The following is a 19,304-nucleotide window of genomic DNA, read 5'->3' on the forward strand; positions in this document are numbered from 1 at the left end:
GGCATTCCTTAGTCCCACTGAATCCCCTTTCTTAAATTCAGCCTTGTCGTGGGAAACTGTCCTTTAGCACAGGGTGGCCTTCGAGAGAACCAGCTCCCAAGTACCTCACCCTGACAAACTTCTCCTCTAGTCATCTCAAACACTGCTGAGTCACTGACCCGCAAGGGCTCACTCCTCAAACATAGGACATGGAAGACCGGAGGCATTTTAGAATTTAATTGCATTGACTACAAGAGGGGAGACGTCTACAGTAGTTGTCTCTAAGAAAAAAGACTTCTCTTTGAGTCATTGTTATCATAGCAGAGCAATTCTACAGATGGCAAAGAATGCTAAATGTGGTAAATTTCCACTGAGTGGCCAGTTATGAATGGTCCATCATTAGCAAGCGAGTGAAATTAGTTTAATTGAGCTATTACTTACACAAGCATTATACTGATTGTTTTTACAAACATCTTACCGACTCCTTACAGGAGTTCTCTAAGGTATGTATCGTTATCTCGACTTTACTAATAAACCTGAGTTCAGAGGTTAAGTAACTTTCTCGAGACCATGTTCTAGCAAGTGGTTGATCTACATTTTAAACCAGAATAGATACTAATGCCTATTCATCAGGTTTTTTTTTTTTAAAAAAAAAATGCACATGCCAAATTCACAGGAAAAATGGAATAGGCGGAAAAAACTACCCGTTATTTAAAAAAAAAATTACTGTTTCATTTTTTGGAACATTTTTCTCTTGTTCCACTGAACTCACAGGTGCTGTTTATGACAACAAACTTGCACATCTGTAGGGGTGAGCGGACATTCACGAGGCAGGACAGCCTGAACCCTCTCCCTATATTTAGATCCTTCAGTGCAGAGCTAATTGAATAATTTAATCTGGACCCTTTAGAAGGGAAACACATCCATATTCATCACAGGCATCAAAGGAAACATCTTTACAAGTTATATCCTTTTACAAACCAACATATGGTCTCACACCATTCTCCCAATTGTTGAACTCCTCCTCTGGGAAGAGCATGGAATTTTATTTCTTTTTTATCACTTGAAAAAATCACTTCCCTCCTAATTCAGTAAAACTGGGTGGAGGCCACTTCCTCCACAGGTGAGAGAAATAAAACTTGTTGATCTGTCATTGTCAGGAATTTTAAAGTTAACCATTTATTTTACGTACTTTCAACCTGGGAACAAAAGGCAGGCTAAATCCGGAATAAGAAATCAGGGCTCCTTTCTCCAGACTTTCAAAATAAAACCCCTGCCGTGTTTCTGTCGTTTTAAGATGTTCCTAAATGAGAAAACAAGAGTCCTTCCCTCAGAATCAGAAGCAGGTTGCAATGGCAGCTTTCCACTTAGTAGCTGTACTGGGAGCAAAAAAACTCTTCTCTGAGCCCCCATTTGCTTTTCCACAAAATGTTGACTCCACTACCTACCCCACTGGGTAGGTTAAATATAAATATGTGAAACTGATTTGAAAATTTTAACAAGCTGAAAAAGGTGACATTTTATTGAGAGCAGTTTCACAAATAAGAAAGCTAATTTTAACATTTTGTATATACAAAAAACTACCCCACACAAAAAAAGTTTCTGTCTTTAGCTTTTATCTGTTCAGTGAAGTTCTAACTTTATTTTTTTAAAAAACGATAAAAAGAAAAACGGATAAGCACTACAGTCATTCAATGCACTTGACAGACACCGATATTGTGCCCGACACTATGCAAAGCACTGGGACAGAGCACTGAACAAAAGAGACAAAAGCAGTCATTTTTAGGAAGTCCATGCCTTCAGGAGACCTACATTCCAGGGGTGATGGAAGGCCACGCTGAGAAGGTGACATTCGAATGGAAGCCTGAGGGGTGAGGGGGCAGCCGCGGGGATCTCTGGGGAAGCACAGGGCAGGCAGCGGGACGTGCGAGTGCAAAGGCCCGGAGGCAGTAATGTGGCCGACCCGTTCCAACAGCAAGGGGCCCAATGGGACAGCAACACGGTGAGGAGAGAGACGCGGGAGGTGAGGTCGGAGAGGTGAGGGGAGCAGACATAGGAACCGCAGGGACTTGTTAGCTTTCCCGCTAAATTGAGATGGAAGCCGCTGGGAGATGTGAGGAGAGATGGAAGTCATGCCCTGACTGACAGTTTAACAAGACTGCAGGGCTGGCTGGGCTGGGAACAGGCGGAAAGGATGGAAGCAGGAAGCAGCAGGGAGACCAGTTCGGAAGCTGCGGCAATTGTTGCAGTTTGAGATGATCAGGGTTTGGATTGTGACGGCAGAAGGGGTCAGATGCTGGAGGTATTCTGAAGGCAGAGCCATGAACAAATACACTTTCCTGCTTACGTAAATCAACAAAAGAATTAACCATAAACTTGGAGAAATCGGTTTAATTTTTAGAAGGACTGTGGGACTGAGTATCTGAGGTGGGATCAAAGGTCACGGAAGAAGTAGACCAAGAGCGACCAGAGGAACAGCATGGAGGGAGTAACAACTAGATACAGTGATGGCGAACCTATGAAACGCGTGTCAGAGGTGACACGCGAACTCACTTTTTTTGGTTGATTTTTCTTTGTTAAATGGCATTTAAATATATATAATAAATATCAAAAATATAAGTCTTTGTTTTACTATGGTTGCAAATATCAAAAAATTTCTATATGTGACACGGCACCAGAATTAAGTTAGGGTTTTTCAAAATGCTGACACGCCGAGCTCAAAAGGTTCGCCATCACTGAACTAGAAGCTAAAATCTAGTAGGAATGAGGGTGAAGGATGGGGAGTGAGGCAGAACGTGAAGGGAAGGGAGTGGTATAAGCTGACGGATACTCCAAGCCGGGTGTTTTCATGGAGGCTGGCGGGAGGATGGTTGGGAGGATCCCCACACCTCCAAGCCCCACAGTATGAGGTGAGAAGAAAACAGGCAGGACCTACGAGAGCTGCAAGGGAATCGGCATCCTCAGATCAGCTTCATCTATGCTTAAGATTACGCACAGCCCAGATAACCCAGATGTCTAACAACACAGGATGGTACATCCAACCATGATGTAACTGTTAAAAAAGGAAAAAAGAAGACAGACTTTCATGTCTAACATGGAAAGAAAACCATACCATAATTGTTCAGTGTTTTTTGTTTGTTTGTGGGGTGTTTTTTTTTATTGATTTCAGAGAGGAAGGGGGAGAGAGAGAGAGAGACAGAGACAGAGACAGAGATAGAGAACCATCAATGATGAGAGAGAATCATTGATTGGCTGCCTCCTACATGCTCCCCATTGGGGACTGAGCATGCAATGTAGGCATGTGTCCTTGACAGAATTGAACCCAGGACCCTTCAGTCCACAGGCTGATGCTCTATCCACTGAGCCAAACCAGCCAGGGCTGTAAAGCGTTTTTTAATTACAGAACAACATATATCTTATGATCTCATTTTACAAATAGAAACAAAACCTGCACATTTACAATATATGTGCATCTTTAAAGGCCTGGAAGAAAATAAAACTGAACACACAGTTACCTTTAGGAGTGAGATAGGAGGGGAGTGTAAGAGAGCTGACTGGGTTTTTTTAAATAAATTGCCGTTTTCAATGTTAAAACCCCAATAATAAAAACTAAACATTGGTAAGAGATTTAGTCTACAGGGCTCTAAAAGACAATATTATGACCAAGAGGCAGAAAGACATCATTTTATAAAGAATAAAATAACTGAAATTGTTTCTGTACAGAACGCAATAATTTATTTATGTATACAGGGTTGGAATATATGACCTAATTCTGAGTGAATATGATATGGCTGGGAATGTACTTTTTTATTAAGCAACTCAGGCACATGATAATAAAATTCAATTTTACAAAATGCCGTGACATTAACAGAAAGTAAATTTCCATTAACAATTCAAACATCCTTCACATTTTTCAGTGCACGAATCTTACCCCCAAAAAATGTTCTGTGCTATTCAAATATCTCAAGAGCAGTTTGGTCCTGTCCCTTCCCCAGTACAGAAATCTGTTACTTAGAAAAATAAAATAACGCCTGAAAATCAAAGTTTACATAATCACTGAAACAAACACTGAGATCAGCCAGGTTTCACTCTCCTCCACATGATAATCAATGGCATCCTGTTTTCAATCTGCCGAACACTGGACTGGCCTCCCCACCACCCCCCCCACCCCGTCCACTTGGCCACCTCAGCGCAGAAACTGAACGGAGAGCGGCAGCCTCCTCCAGAACTGTGAGAGCTCCTACAGCGAGAGCGGGAAGCAGCAAAGGCGACCTCTCTCACCGGGTTAGGAACATAATGCTGTGGACACAAGTGAGCGTCACCTACAGAATCCGGTGAGACCTGCACCATCACTCCAGACCCTGGCTGCCTCAGATCACTTGCTCAGCCCCGTGCTGGCCACTCACCGCACCACAGTGACTTACTTAGCATCAGAATGGAAAACCCTAACAGAGTGCTCCTAGAAGACTCCAGAACCCGTCCTCCGTTACACGTTCAGTTACTAAGACAGCTTTCGTCTCCACTAATTCACTATGTGATTGAACAGTTCTTACTGTGCTTCCCACCAACAGAAAGGTGCAGTGGAAAGAAAATGAGTACGATATGCTTCCCACACCACCGAGGACACAGCTGTAAAGGGTGTGGGGGAGGGACGGGAGAACCATACTATAAAACTGACTGTGATAGGAGCCGCATGACGTGTTCAGGCTGTTTAAGGAAGGATATACATGCAGGGAGAGTGGCCAACAGCCTGTGCCATTTTCTTTGCCATAACGACCTCTCCCCTGCATCCTGGGATCTGAGATACCTGCTGTGCAATGGAAATCCAAATGAGTTCAACCACCGACCAGTTGCATCAGTGGGTGTGAACTATGGAATGGATAATCCAAAGCAGCCTTCATAAAAATTAGCCATTGCTTTTGGAATATATTTTGCTTTATCAGAGGAAGCTTTCAATTCCTTATCACATTTTGCTAGCACTAATAATAAAACTACTATATGCCTGAGAACACCATAAATTAAAAAAAAAAATACCTGTTCCAAGACTCAAATATTTCTGTGGAAAATCTATAAGCAGATGACAGTTAAAAGTAATGATTTTATTATAAAAACTTACAAACATATTTTATCACATAAGTCACTCTATCTTCCTCTGGAAATTCAGGCTATATGCAAATGAGCGTTTACAGAACACCTGAAACATCCCAGTTTGAAGACCCAACAAACTCTCATCACCATCACCACCAACTTCAAAGGGAGAGCGTTGTCATGCAGGTGGTTCTCTGGGAGACCTCACCTAACAGCTCACCCGTGGTCTCCATCAATTTTCCAACAACTCTAGTGTTCAGAGAGAATCATGTATCATTCTCATGTCACTACCACCACCACCACCACCACAAAGCGCCAGGCTCTATTCTGAGCACTTTATACCTATTAACTCTCTTAATCCTCACAAGAATCCTAGGAGGTAAAGACTATTTCAGAGATGATGAAACTGGGGTGCAGAAAGGTTAAGGAGCTTGCCAAGGCCACCCAGTTTCCCCTAAATAACCTCCTCCTCTGTCTCATGCATAGAGCAGAGGGGGTAACAAGCAAGGATTTGTTTATGGTTTTATTTCTTTTTAAATTTGTATTTATTGATTTTTTTAAATGTTTTTTGTGTGTATGTATGCGTGTGAGAGAGAGAGAGAGAGAGAAACATCGATTTGTTGTTTCACTTACTCATGCATTAATTGGTTGATTCTTGTAAATGCTCTGACCAGGGATCAAACCCACAACCTTTGTGTAGCAGGATGATGCTCTAACCAACTGAGCTACCGAATCGCAGTGGTTCTCAACCTTCCTAATGCCCCGACCCTTTAATACAGTTCCTCATGTTGTGGTGACCCCCAATTTCATTGTTACAAATTGAACATAATTAAAGCATAGTGATTAATCACAAAAACAATATGCAATTATATATGTGTTTTCCGATGGTCTTAGGCGACCCCTGTGAAAGGGTTGTTCAACCCCCAAAGGGGTCACGACCCACAGGTTGAGAACCGCTGGAATCAGGGTTTACGGTTTTATTTTAATCCATCCAATTCCTTCCCTTCCAAATTTATTTATTTTTCACTGTTGTTTTCCTTCTTAATTTACTCATACTTTCCTAGAACATAGAAAAACCAAGAGTTTTATCAGGGAAGCAATGACAAAATTAAGTTCATTTTAATCTAAAGAGCCTAGACTACAGATAAGAAGTATTAAGCTATACCTCAACAAGATATATGGAAAATGACACCATTACTTCACACCAACAGCCCATAATATTCTTAATATTCTTTTCTTATGATGAGTCATAGAACATTAATATTAAGCTCCTTTTAAGAAATCTACTTTTCTTACATTCCCACCGATTATTCTTAGGGTCCCTTATGAAAACATAAACAAAGCAAAACAAAAATTACTGCCTCATTAATTTTTTTGAAGCAAATGTAGAGATAGAGAAAAGTTAAAGAACTCCTTCAAGTATCATGTTTATTACAAGTAAAATACTTAAATATTCACTTTAATGGCTCCGATATAGCTGGCAACCTCAATGCTATCTACAAATAATGGCAAAAAAAAATAGTACTCTCAATTCTAGAGATCTGGGTGCAGTGGCGTGGCAGAAACAAGTCAGTGACACTGCCACTTCTATGTCCTATCTGCCTCTAGACCCCCTTGTCACCCTCTATTCCAGGCTTTCTCAACCTCAGCATCGCCCTGGTCTCTACCCACTGACGCTGGAGAAACGCCCCTGCCTGCCCCCCGCTGTGATGACCACTAATTCATATTGCCCGATGGACCACTGCTCTATTCTCCCCCTTTCCCTCTTCTTTTCCTTGTAATCTAAGTGCCTCGGGCCTCAAGAGCTTTGTTTAACTTCACTTCTAGACTCCAGGACACAAGGAATTGCTGATTTCTACAACAAGGAAAACATGTCAAACACACGAATCTGTTCTTCCCATCTCTTTTCTCCTCCAAGAAAAAAAAGTGGGAGAGCAAATCAGCTAACCCTCAAACATCACTAGTACGTCTGGGTATAAAAGACCTAATGCATAACCACAGTGAACTTACAACATACCACTTTTCCTGGCATGTTTTAAAAAACATCAAAATGAAACAAGTTTACTCATCAAGTACCTACTGTGTGTCAGGGCTATATTCTTTTTTTTTTTTTTTTTTTGGTATGGCAATATTCATAATACTGCTATACATGAGACTTCTTGTGGTACTTTTTAAAAAGCTCTCCGAGAGAGAGAGAGAGAGAGAGAGAGAGAGAGAGAGAGAAAAGAAAAAAAAGCTCTCCACTGTAACCCTTGTATAGGGCCCCTAGGGACAGGCCCAGTCATTTCTGAGGTGGTTGTTCATGTACTCCTATGTGCCAACAGGTGAGAACCACTGTACTAACACAACGATCATAAACACACTGTCCATATGCCTTCACGGAACTCAGTCCAAAGAATTAATAAGGTAAGTGTAATAAAAGCCATTAAAACTGACGCTGGATGAGACAAGCAGGTTTGTATTGTCCCTCAAAGGTACAAGATCCTCTGTGCAAGTCCCACACTTAAATGGTCCCTTATCCCAACTTTGTCAAGCTGTATGAGAGATACACTATGAACAGAAGTACGATTATAAATAGACACTCAAAAACTTGCTGAAAGAATTAACTAACGTAGAAACGGGCAGGAAGCAAGAGCTCTACCAACCACATCAGATTCCTTTCCCCATCCCTTGATTTTGAAAGACTATCCCCATTATAAGAGAAATGCCCTCCAGCTGAGATGATATAACATTAAGAACAATGGCTTCTCATTTAACTTTTCATATCATCGGAGTCTCCCCTTAGGAGCAAGAGTGCTTCTTCAGGGCGGAAACTGACATACATTTCTCTGTCCCTCCCAAAACAGAGCCCAGTGCTGGGCGCACAGTAGGAAGGCATGAAACACCTGCTGAACGGGATTCATATCAGCTCAACCAAAGGCAGAACCCCCACAGTGGGGATGCACCGTTTTGAGAGGAGGCTCTCTGGCAATACAAAGCAACATCCCAACCTGCGCAACGTGACCAAACTCTTCGGTGTAAATAAACACAGCCTGGGTGCCAGTCATTTAAGTAAGTTAATTTGGTTCACAGTTAACAGAAAAACATTTAAAACCAATCAAACATTCCCTCAAGCTTGAACAGACTTAACAGAAGTCCTGAGCACACAAACATGAGCAACGGGAAAAATAAAGAAGAGGTTGTTATTAATTATGCCAGACGGCAAAGCCAGCAACGGACAATAAGCAAAACAGGAAGCTGCACTGGATGAGCTGGCAAGCTCTATACAATCAACCGTCCTGAGCTTTCACAGGGCTAAATGTCTACTTTCTCCAGCAACACGCACTGCCTTACTCTTATTCCCCTTCATGAAAAACTACTCTCTCTGATCAAATTAAGACCAACTTTCCCCGACGTTCATCCTCTCTCTCCAACTCAACTGAAAGAGTTTGAGGAACAGCTCTGACCAATGCATCCCACTTTAGGGGCCCTGCTCCAGTCAATCCTTCAGAAAGGACTTAAGAATGGGGGGCTGGAGGGGGTGGTAACAGGCCAAGTGCTGAGCTTGTAGATGCGATTTAAAAGCCCTTTCCCCCCCAACTTTGAGATATTTGCAGATCATTTACAAGAAATAAGATGGTGAGGCAGAAGATGCTGACAAATTCAATTCTGCCTAGTGGCTGGGCAAGAACTCAGTGCCAAGGGAAGACGGAGTGTATGTAACTTAGATAAGGGTCCCACCATCAACCAGCTGTTGATTGCAGCACATGCAAAGCCTTTCTAACCCCCACAAGCCTAACCATTATTCTTAAGAGAAAATCTAGCAAATTAAATGCTGATGCCTAACTCTTTAAATTTTTCCCCCCCTTTATAAGTGGTTTTACTAGATGGGAGAACTTTTCTCACTTTATTTTAATACCTTATAAACGAATCCATCTCAACCATCAAATCCATATTCCAAGACCAACACTGTGTCTCTTATGAATGAGGAGATGTCACTATAAAGAAACTCCAATACTGCAAGTCAGGTAGGAGGAGGAGGCGCGTTCCCACGTGCTCTGTTAAGCACTGGTGTCTGCCAGGTTCATGGTTCGTGCAAGCTAAGAAACCGCACACACCTGATAGCCCAGTTTTCCCAGACTGCGACTTCCTGGTCCACAAAGAGTAACACACTGAAGAGTCTGGTGCAGGACACAGCAGCACATTTTATGGTTATTAGCAGCTTGCATTTTGTTTGTTTGTGAATCGCTTGTTCATGTCCTTTACCAGTTTTTCTCTAAGAGTGGTATTTCCTATTGACTTAAAAAGTTTCTTACCGAGAACAGTAACTTGCTGCAAATTTGTTACCTGAATGACCGTATTTGTGACTGTGCACTTTGTCATTTGTGGTCACATAAATGCTGTCAAATGCATAAATTTTTCCTCTATGCTTTCTGCCTTGGGAGCCACGTTTAGAAGGGCTCTACAACCGGCTATTAATACCTCCCCACCTCTGAAATGGCACAAACCAATCCCGCTTTCCTTCTGACACTATGACAAGAATCCATGCCAGGATCTTTCCTCACTGAGCATATATTACTCGAATGAAAAAAAAAAATTTTTTTTTAACACTAATGAATGCTATAAGAAAAGCCATTGGTAAACTCAGTATACTTACTTTTTAAAGCTCTTGGCAATTTAAATAACTTAAAAATCATTAACAGGCATTCATTCAATTTCTACACTTCTCTTAAAAACCTTTACCTACGATTGTCAGGGAAATGTTCCATCTACAAATTCCCAAACTTGGTATTTCACAATTTCATTACCGGCATTCCCATTGCTTCACCCTTCTCAATTCGTTTAGTCCATTGGACTCCGTATAACCTGTGACCCCGCTGATCTAGACTGGATTCAATACTGCTCTCATTAACATTCTGGACTCTAAAATCACAGTGATTTTTAGAAAGAGCTACCATTTTCTGAGTGTTTATTACATGCCACGCCCCATGCTACGTCCTTTGCGTAGTCTGTATTTCAACGACTGGGATGCTCCTCCCATTTTCACCTCCAGAACCAGGAAACTGATCATCAACGGTACGTCATGTCTAATTGACAGTTTTTTCCTCAGTAGCACATGAAATAATGTCTCACAATTGGCAGCATCTTAGATTAAGTGAAATATGAAAGTATAACTCATTTCATTCGCAATCAATCCCGAGGCTATCACCTCTCTTCCAGATGAGGGAAAGTGAGGCACAAACACTAATGGTGAGCAGCTTCCCCAAAGTTATAAAAAAGCGAGGAAGTGTTGGGGCTTGGACTTAAACCCAACATCCCGATTCTAGAGCCTCATTTCGTAACCCATTTGCTATCTCTAGGCCAGAATCAACTCTACCAACATTTCCCTCCAATCTTACTAAGGAGCCACCTAGACGCAACAATTACCTAGTCCTCCCTACAGCCACATCAAGCTTTTCCGCAGGTTTCCTCCTACTGTTTAGACTTTGAGTTTTCCATAGATCTCCTGGCATACCACCTACAAGGGTTCTCCCAAAACTTCTCCACTATTCTAAGCTTCCACTACCACCTGCTGAGTCCCACACCTCACAGTCCCAATGAGGGGACTGCCTTCCACACTGCTGGGAAAAGCAGCACAAGCTGGCAAGAGCTCCACCCTCTGCTTTCCTCTCAACTGAGACCCCATCCTGCTTCTTTCTCAGACAACTCTCCCTCCTTACCATGGCTAATATTTCGTCCCCTGTGCTCAAGATCACCAACTCCACCAATCTTTGTTTTCCACCCATTAACTTCTTTCCCTCAACCTTCAAGTATCAAGAGGTCCCCTCTATTTTGAAGCATAAGTCACTCGAGGGAATTTTCAGAATCTAGTTCTCATTTCCCAGAATACCAAGTCTATTCTCCTCAACTGCATTCACGTGATTACCCAGCCGTTTCTCCTTCACCATGAACCATGAGACACTTCCCCTCTGACCCTAGTTCTGGGATCCCTCTTCCCCCAGCTTCCTCTGACCCCATACCTTCCTTCCAGTTCCTTCTTTTGCCTACTTCAAACATACCATCCCCTTCTCCTAATTCCCAATTGTGGGTTTCAATGGCAGAGTCACCCTACCAGTTCTTTGTTTCTGTTCCCGATTCTCTCAAAACACCTTGAAGTTCAACCATCATTTCCAACAATCTGTACTTAAAGTTCTGAGTCCTTCCCTAAGCTTCAGCTTAGTTTGTATCTCCAACCTGCCTGTAGAATACCTGGATACCCCACCTTAAATGCAACCCATCAATTCTAATTTATCATTCACACAAACTGTATTCCTTCTATAAGTGGTTCTTCCCTGTCCTTAAGTAAAGGCTTTATCAATTTTACAGCTACTCAGGGTGGAAACTTAAGAATAATCTCTGCCTCCTCTCCCTCCCATCACTCTGTAGCCAAATAACCACCAAGTGCATTTTTACTCACAAAACCCACCTCATCAGATGGATAACTCAAATAGCTTTCTTCTTCATCTCCTGGCATTATGGGCTCTACCCCCTCCAATCCAAACTGCATGTTCAAACACCTTCAGTGATTTCCAATGTGCCCTTGTTCTGGCACTCGAAGGCCCGAAAATTCTCACCCCAATTTAACTTTTCTGAATCTCTCTCCCACCGCACTGCACTGGGCCCCATCAGGAATACCTACTGTGGTCAGGTAGAGCTGTTGCTCACCAGCCTCTAGATCTGTGCTGTCCAACAGGATAGCCACAGGTGGCTATTTAAACATAAGTTAATTAACATTTGAAATGCAGTTCTCAGTTGCACTAGCCACATTTTAAGTGCTCAACAGCTCCGTGTGGCTAGTGGCTGTGGTCCTCACTTGAGTTGTCTGTAAAACTTACCTCTATATTTATTACCTTGCCACAACTTTTGCAGTGTTGTTGCATTTAATTTTTCCATTTTGTGTGTCTTCTCACCAATGACTGAGCCGCTCAGAACTAATATTCATTGAATAATGAAGCATATACTTATGAAATGCTGCATCAAAATTACTAAATGAGCATATTTTAAAATCCCTCTTCCATTAAAATGACACATTCTTTCTAATTAAACAAAAGATCTTGCATTTGGCTAACTAAATAATGATTTGATTTTAATGCCTAATGATAACACTTAAAAGATAATTAGTTCCCTTTTCTCTTGTGGTGTTTGAAACTGAAAGAAAAAAAGCTATAGAGGTCTGAAATACTTCCACTTTGCAAAAGAACACTGCAAAGAAACCACAAAAGACAGGCAACAGGAAAATGAATGAATAGTTTGTGTAACTATACCCTAACTATCTGAGATTGTAGGAAAAAAATATCTATAGAACAGCTGCCCTAAAATTAAGGGGAAACTACAAATAAGCATTAAAAATTATGTATATAAATACATTTTTAATCAAAAGTTAGACTCCTCTATCCTCTTCCCAAATATGACATTGTATTTATTTGCATTTTGAACACAAAAGCATACAGATGCATAATCAGCTGCTGTGTGTGTTCCCATAAATTTAAGCTTGTTGTCAAGAAAATTAGTTAAGAAACCAATCTACCACACCACAGCCCTGGATTCTTACAAGGGAATAAGGCTCTATATCTGAACATGAGAAACTAAGCAGAGAAGAGAATCGCCAGGTAGGGATTCCCGTGAATTGTAGAGGGTTTGATGCTTTATTTTCAAGAGGGAATCATCCCTAAAGTTCTGATTTTAGCTTAGAACAACTATTACAAAGATGTTAAATTGCTAAAATACTGCAGTTTTTAGTACCTTCCTACCAATCCGATGTAGTCACTGGAGTTGAACTATTTATGAACGTTTTGGTTTTTCCCATCTGAAAGATAGCTTCCCTTATGCAAATGACTCTTCCACAGGGCCTGCTCATTTCTGCAAGTCAGCAAGCAGTGGCTGTAAATGCTATATTTTTGACTATAGGACTAGCTGTACACCATCTTAATAAGGTACACCAAAATGAAGATTTAAATTTAGATTTTAAGTACATTCATGTTAACTAGCTTAGCTATTTTCTTTTTTAAGCAAGTTGCTCCAGAGTAAGTATTAAAAATATTTCAGGCATTTTTGTGGCAAATCCAATGACAGATCACCAGATTAGACTAAAAGTTGACCTGCCAGGTAATCGCAGAAAAGGAATATAAAGAGTCAAGAGGGCCCAGCCGGGATGGCTCAGTGGTTGAGCATTGACTTACGAACCAGGAGGTTACGGTTTGATTCCCGGTCAGGGCACATGCCTGGGCTGTGGGTTTGATCCCCAGTGTGGGGCGTGCAAGAGGCAGCCGATCAGTGAGTCTCTCTCATCGTTGATGTTTCTATCTCTTTCTCTCTGAAATCAATAAAAAAAAAATTTAAAAAGAGAATCAAGAGGTTTCAGTATGGGGCAAAATGGAGATGCCTCCATCTGTTAGCAAAGCATGCTCTGCTAATCTTGGGAGCAGTGAGTGAAACCAGGGCTTCCTGGTTGCTGACCACATGCAGGTGCGGTGACAGTGGCGTACCTGGAGAGGGCACAGGAGCTCTACACCCCTTCCTCCAGACCTAGCCCTACGCATTTCTTCCATCTGGCTGTTCCCGAGTTGTTATCCACTATCATAAATAGGTAATAGTAAGTTTTTTTTAAAAAAAAAGAAAAACCATATGTAGAAGTACAATTACAGAGAACACTTCATCAGCCTCAATGTCATTCTATAATTTAATATCAAACTTCTCTACCTTTTTATATTTACATTATCTTTTTTCTCCTCAGATCTTTCCAATTCTCTCCCTAGTACCCCATAGCTCCTCCCTAAAAATCCCAAACTTTTAGCTCTCGGTTAAGAATGTGACTTATTTTTTAGTTAAGACAGGAGATGTATATGAACTGCCTGGCTTAATAGGAATTTTGTACAAATCTGAATCACCCATCTTCTGGTAAGGCCCTGCTGATTAAATCAGATGCAGGACTTTCCTTTTCCGTCTCCAAAATGGGGAGGAAAAAAAAAAAACAACAAAAAAAAAAACCACCTCTCTGAGGTTGTCAGACTTGATTCCTACTCAGCTCAAACAATGCTATGTACAAAAAGTCAACATACCAAAAAATTCTTTTCTTCCCTCCCCAGATGACGATACACTGGATATGCTCAGAACAAAGCTGCAGGAACAGTGTGAGTATGGTAAGAACAAATAGCCCTAGCCAGCGTGGCTCAGTGGATAGGGCCTCTGCCTGCGGACTGAAGGGTCCCGGGTTCGATTCCGGCCAAGGGCACATGCCCGAGTTGTGGGCTCAATCCCCAGAGTGGGGGCGTGCAGGAGGCAGCTGATTAATGATTCTCATCATTGATGTTTCTGTCTCTCTCTCCCTCTTCCTCTCTGAAGTCAATGAAAAATATATTTAAAAAAAAAGAAAGAAAAAACAAATAGACAAGTAAGAACTTAACAAGTAGAGTGATCCAGGACCTGGCTTTCCCTTCTTCTGATCACTACATGGGTGACTTTTAGGTAAGTCAGCTATCTTCTCTGAGCCTAGGTTGCTCAACCTGATATGAACCAACTGGATTAGAAAATCCTCAAAGCAACTTTTAACACTAAATAGCTCTATTCTCTGTAAAGGAAATTACAAATCTGAATGTTTATGAATGCACTTGGCACGGCAGTCCCATGATGTCCTTCACCTGAAATGTCATGCAATTTGTGTACTTAAGTGTACACACAAGCTTACCAGAGCATACAAGCATTTTTGGATTGGAAGATGGGAGTGAAAAGGTATAAAAGGTCCCCTGATTTCATCAGATTCTTAAACAGCCCTAACCAAAAAAAAAGTTAAGAACAACTGAACTGTAAAACTACACAAAAGTAGACATTACATATAAAAAAAAATTTTTTTCCCCCCCAAAGGAGTTTGCAATGAACTATTTGTATCTCAAGGTGCAGTGTTTACCAGCTAAGGGAAGGAAAATATTGATGAGATAAACTGAACTACTAGAACTTTCTTCTTCAGTAGCATCAGCTTATGATTATATAAGGGGAAAGTGGCAGGAATGATCTAGAAAAACAGAAATAAAACTAATTTGGTTTTTACATCAGATTTACTCTTCCAATTATGATCTGCTTCCATACGGATTAACATTGTTTCCTTTCTTCCAAACACTTAAAAGGAGATAGCCAAGAAAAGCACAAAATTTGTCTAAAGGCCTAAAAATAAAAGCAAAGTCATATCTATACTGGAGTAATGAAGTCCAGCAGAACAAGGATTATTTGGGAGGCCCTGGAGTCAGACTGCCTTGTTCGTATCATCATCACTAGCTATGGAGCCTGAGGCAAGACAGTGAATCATTCTGAACTCAGTTTTTCTTTTCTGTACATCCGTACTTAGTCAAGTTTTGAGACTTAAATGAGATAGTTTTAAAAAACAAGGAAACAGAAAAAAGTCAGAAAAAAATTAGCTATAATTATTTCTCCTCCCCAAAGCTCTAAATCAAAGAACAACCCAGGACATCAATGATAAATGTAATCCACAGAAAAGTCTACCTCATTTTATCCAGTAGCTGCAACTGGTTCATCCAAACAAGTAGCAAAAATTGACATGTCTCTTTCTCTTGTTGACCCCACAAACTCATCAGCAGAAGTGACACACACAGAAGTAAATGAAAGATGAGTACAGGAGGGAGGAAGAAGAGAAGTAAAGTCCCAGACCAGCACTGTCCAATGGAACCTTCTTCCACGATGGAAATGTTCTATATAGGTTATCATCCAATATGGTAGCCACTGGCCACATGGGGCTATTGAGCACTTGAAATAAAGTGCTACTCAGAAGATCAGTATTTATTTTTACTTAACTTTAATTAATTTCAATTTAAGTACCCACATGTGGCTAAGGCTACCTTATTGGGCAGCACAGACCGAGAGGACCCATAAACTGAATAAGGATTGCCAAAAATCTAAGAAAAAAAACGAGGGTCTTTTCCTGATTTGTTCATATGTTCAATTCAAATATCTTTTGTTTTCAGTGGAGACCTAGTCACTATGACTAGTTAAAGAAATAACATGTCAGCTGATACATCAACATAGAGCAACTCAGTAAGTATGTGGTCCTCTGATATTTTAGAAGGTCCCAAAGGCCAACTTAAATTCAAGCACACATGAAGCATGATTCAGGAGAGGGATCGGAGCTGCCAAGGTCCTAACATCAGCACCTCCAAGGCATCTGCTTCTCCACTAGCGAACGAAAAGCTACTTCCACGATGAAGACTGCACACCCCTGCATTTGTCAGAAATTCAGAGCTCTGTAAGCCTTCCCCTCTTTCCAAAACACCAGCATTCCTGGCTGGTTCAGCCTTTCCACTCTGAACAAAAATCCATGTACCACCCATATCTGATGCATAACACCAGACTCCTGCTTAGCTGCCCCTGTAATATGGTTTAATTATGATGACTGAACTAATAGGCTGACATCATAGACTTTTACAGGCTGACCCCATGTCATCCTGATGTATCATTTTGCACCAGTTCAGTGCTGTAAATCAATTTAAGATCTCGAGCAGGTTGAAAAGGCTGGTAATGATGCTTTCTCTGCTGCCTCTGGGGACTCCACATTATACACAACTTACATTATTTATAAAGCCTCAATGATGCCTCCATTAGCCTTGTAAGACTACACAAATGAGATCTTTTATACACACACACAACTTGGCCCTGATTATGTAGGCGACTGCAGCTTAAATATACTGGTCTAATTACATTCAAGTTCATTCTTTTCCCAATCTAACCAAGTTATTAAGTTTTATCTTTAACCCAGCATTACTAGAAATCAAAATTACAACCTGAAATTTACTTTTTAACTAGTAAGTGTATTGGGGGGAAATGCGACTTACTTCTTCCTATCTAAGAAAAAAAACGAGGGTCTTTTCCTGATTTGTTCATATGTTCAATTCAAATATCTTTTGTTTTCAGTGGAGACCTAGTCACTATGACTAGTTAAAGAAATAACATGTCAGCTGATACATCAACATAGAGCAACTCAGTAAGTATGTGGTCCTCTGATATTTTAGAAGGTCCCAAAGGCCAACTTAAATTCAAGCACACATGAAGCATGATTCAGGAGAGGGATCGGAGCTGCCAAGGTCCTAACATCAGCACCTCCAAGGCATCTGCTTCTCCACTAGCGAACGAAAAGCTACTTCCACGATGAAGACTGCACACCCCTGCATTTGTCAGAAATTCAGAGCTCTGTAAGCCTTCCCCTCTTTCCAAAACACCAGCATTCCTGGCTGGTTCAGCCTTTCCACTCTGAACAAAAATCCATGTACCACCCATATCTGATGCATAACACCAGACTCCTGCTTAGCTGCCCCTGTAATATGGTTTAATTATGATGACTGAACTAATAGGCTGACATCATAGACTTTTACAGGCTGACCCCATGTCATCCTGATGTATCATTTTGCACCAGTTCAGTGCTGTAAATCAATTTAAGATCTCGAGCAGGTTGAAAAGGCTGGTAATGATGCTTTCTCTGCTGCCTCTGGGGACTCCACATTATACACAACTTACATTATTTATAAAGCCTCAATGATGCCTCCATTAGCCTTGTAAGACTACACAAATGAGATCTTTTATACACACACACAACTTGGCCCTGATTATGTAGGCGACTGCAGCTTAAATATACTGGTCTAATTACATTCAAGTTCATTCTTTTCTCAATCTAACCAAGTTAAGTTTTATCTTTAACCCAGCATTACTAGAAGTCAAAATTACAACCTGAAATTTACTTTTTAACTATTAAGTGTATTGGGGGGAAATGCGACTTACTTCTTCCTAATGCTTTAATGAACTTAGCAGAACAAAATTAAGTTTCAAGAGGTGTAAGAGGTTAACATTTTTAATTGCCTAAAACTGTCATTTCTCTAATGCAAAAAGTCATCAGTTCTTCAAGGGTATAAAACCAAAGGATACTGCAAAAAAAGAAAAGTGGATTTGGTTACATACCTAGGGTTGGACGGGTCAAAACTAAAGCAAGGACAAATCCCCACCTTCAGGAGAAACTCGATCTAGCCTGGATCCCCTAGAGGCCCTGGCATCACCCACTTCTAGAAAATCATCTCTCTCCACCCTGGTTACAGTTTCCCAAGAATTGCAATATTACACAAATGTACACCACCTGCACAGAAATATCAAATAACTGCAAATGGGACCGAGGGAGGGCTGGGGGATGACAAACACTTAAATCAGGACAACATATTTAGGCCCGGCACCTACATGTCAATAACACTGGATGCACAATATTTCTGCTAATTGAAAATGCTGGGGCAGTGAACACTGCTTCCGCCTCGACTCTTTCCCAGCGGTGGTGGCACTACAGCTCACCTGCCTCCAATAAAACGCGAAGTGGTAATTAGCAGCAAGGTGAAAAATCAACCTGGGCAGAGAACAGTTTTCTCCTTGTGCTCCTGAATGCAGTAGGCATGTTACCTACGCCAGGCAGGCAGCTGGAGCGAGAAATGTTCGGAAATAAAGGCAATCTGCCATCTGTCCGCCACAGGAAAGACATACAGAAATCGTGCAACTTATGAATCATTCCACCTACTTTGAAAGTTCCGATACAATGGAAAGGCCGGTTGCCGCAGCACTCACGAAAACGATGCTTCGTCGGGAGATGGTGCTGAGGCGCGCCTCGTTTCCAGAAGGGAAGCCAGCGCCTTGTCGGCTGTCTCGCGCAGTGTATTTAAAAATCGTTTGCGCTTCCAAATAAACAAAAGCCGCAGCTACTGCAGTTGTGAGATCCGGCAGGCATCTGTCCCCCCTCCCTTCCTAAGAACATCAAGGAAACGCTCTCCCTTCAGCCTTCATACTTAGTAAGCAGCTAGAAAAACAAGCCCGCATCTCCCGGTGTCTCACCCCCACCACCCCCACCTTCTACGGAAACAACCCCGAGAAACCCTCCCAAAGCCAGGGAACGGAGTAAAGGAGCAGTTGTCCAACGGCGAACTCACAAATACACTTGCAGTGAGGCAATCGAATCCGGTCAAGGGAAAGGAATGAGACGACACTTGGAGGCGCACGGGGTGTAGGCGGAAGAGAAAAAAAAAAAATTACGCGCCGCCGCCGCCAAACCTTTGAATAAATTAGAGGGAATTTTGGGACGAACTTTCCTTGACCTCGACCCCCAAAAGGCTCGTTGGGGCAGAGAAGGGGACCGATCTGGGACAACGAGGGACCCAGGGCACCGGTGTCCCCCCGCCCCCCGGCTCCGG

General features: G+C 41.6%; 1 protein-coding gene across 1 annotated transcript in view; it reads right to left on the minus strand.

Moving 5' to 3' along the window:
• Positions 1-18,923, minus strand: part of SMAD1 (SMAD family member 1) — a 68,366-nt gene extending 49,443 nt beyond the window's left edge. The window contains exon 1 of the mRNA XM_005864866.2: positions 18,638-18,923. The gene's annotated coding sequence lies outside the window, so the exon portion shown is untranslated. The remainder of the gene's footprint in view (positions 1-18,637) is intronic.
• Positions 18,924-19,304: the final 381 nt, after the last annotated feature.

This window comes from Myotis brandtii, unplaced genomic scaffold (genome assembly GCF_000412655.1).
Source record: "Myotis brandtii unplaced genomic scaffold, ASM41265v1 scaffold192, whole genome shotgun sequence".
NCBI lineage: Eukaryota > Metazoa > Chordata > Mammalia > Chiroptera > Vespertilionidae > Myotis > Myotis brandtii.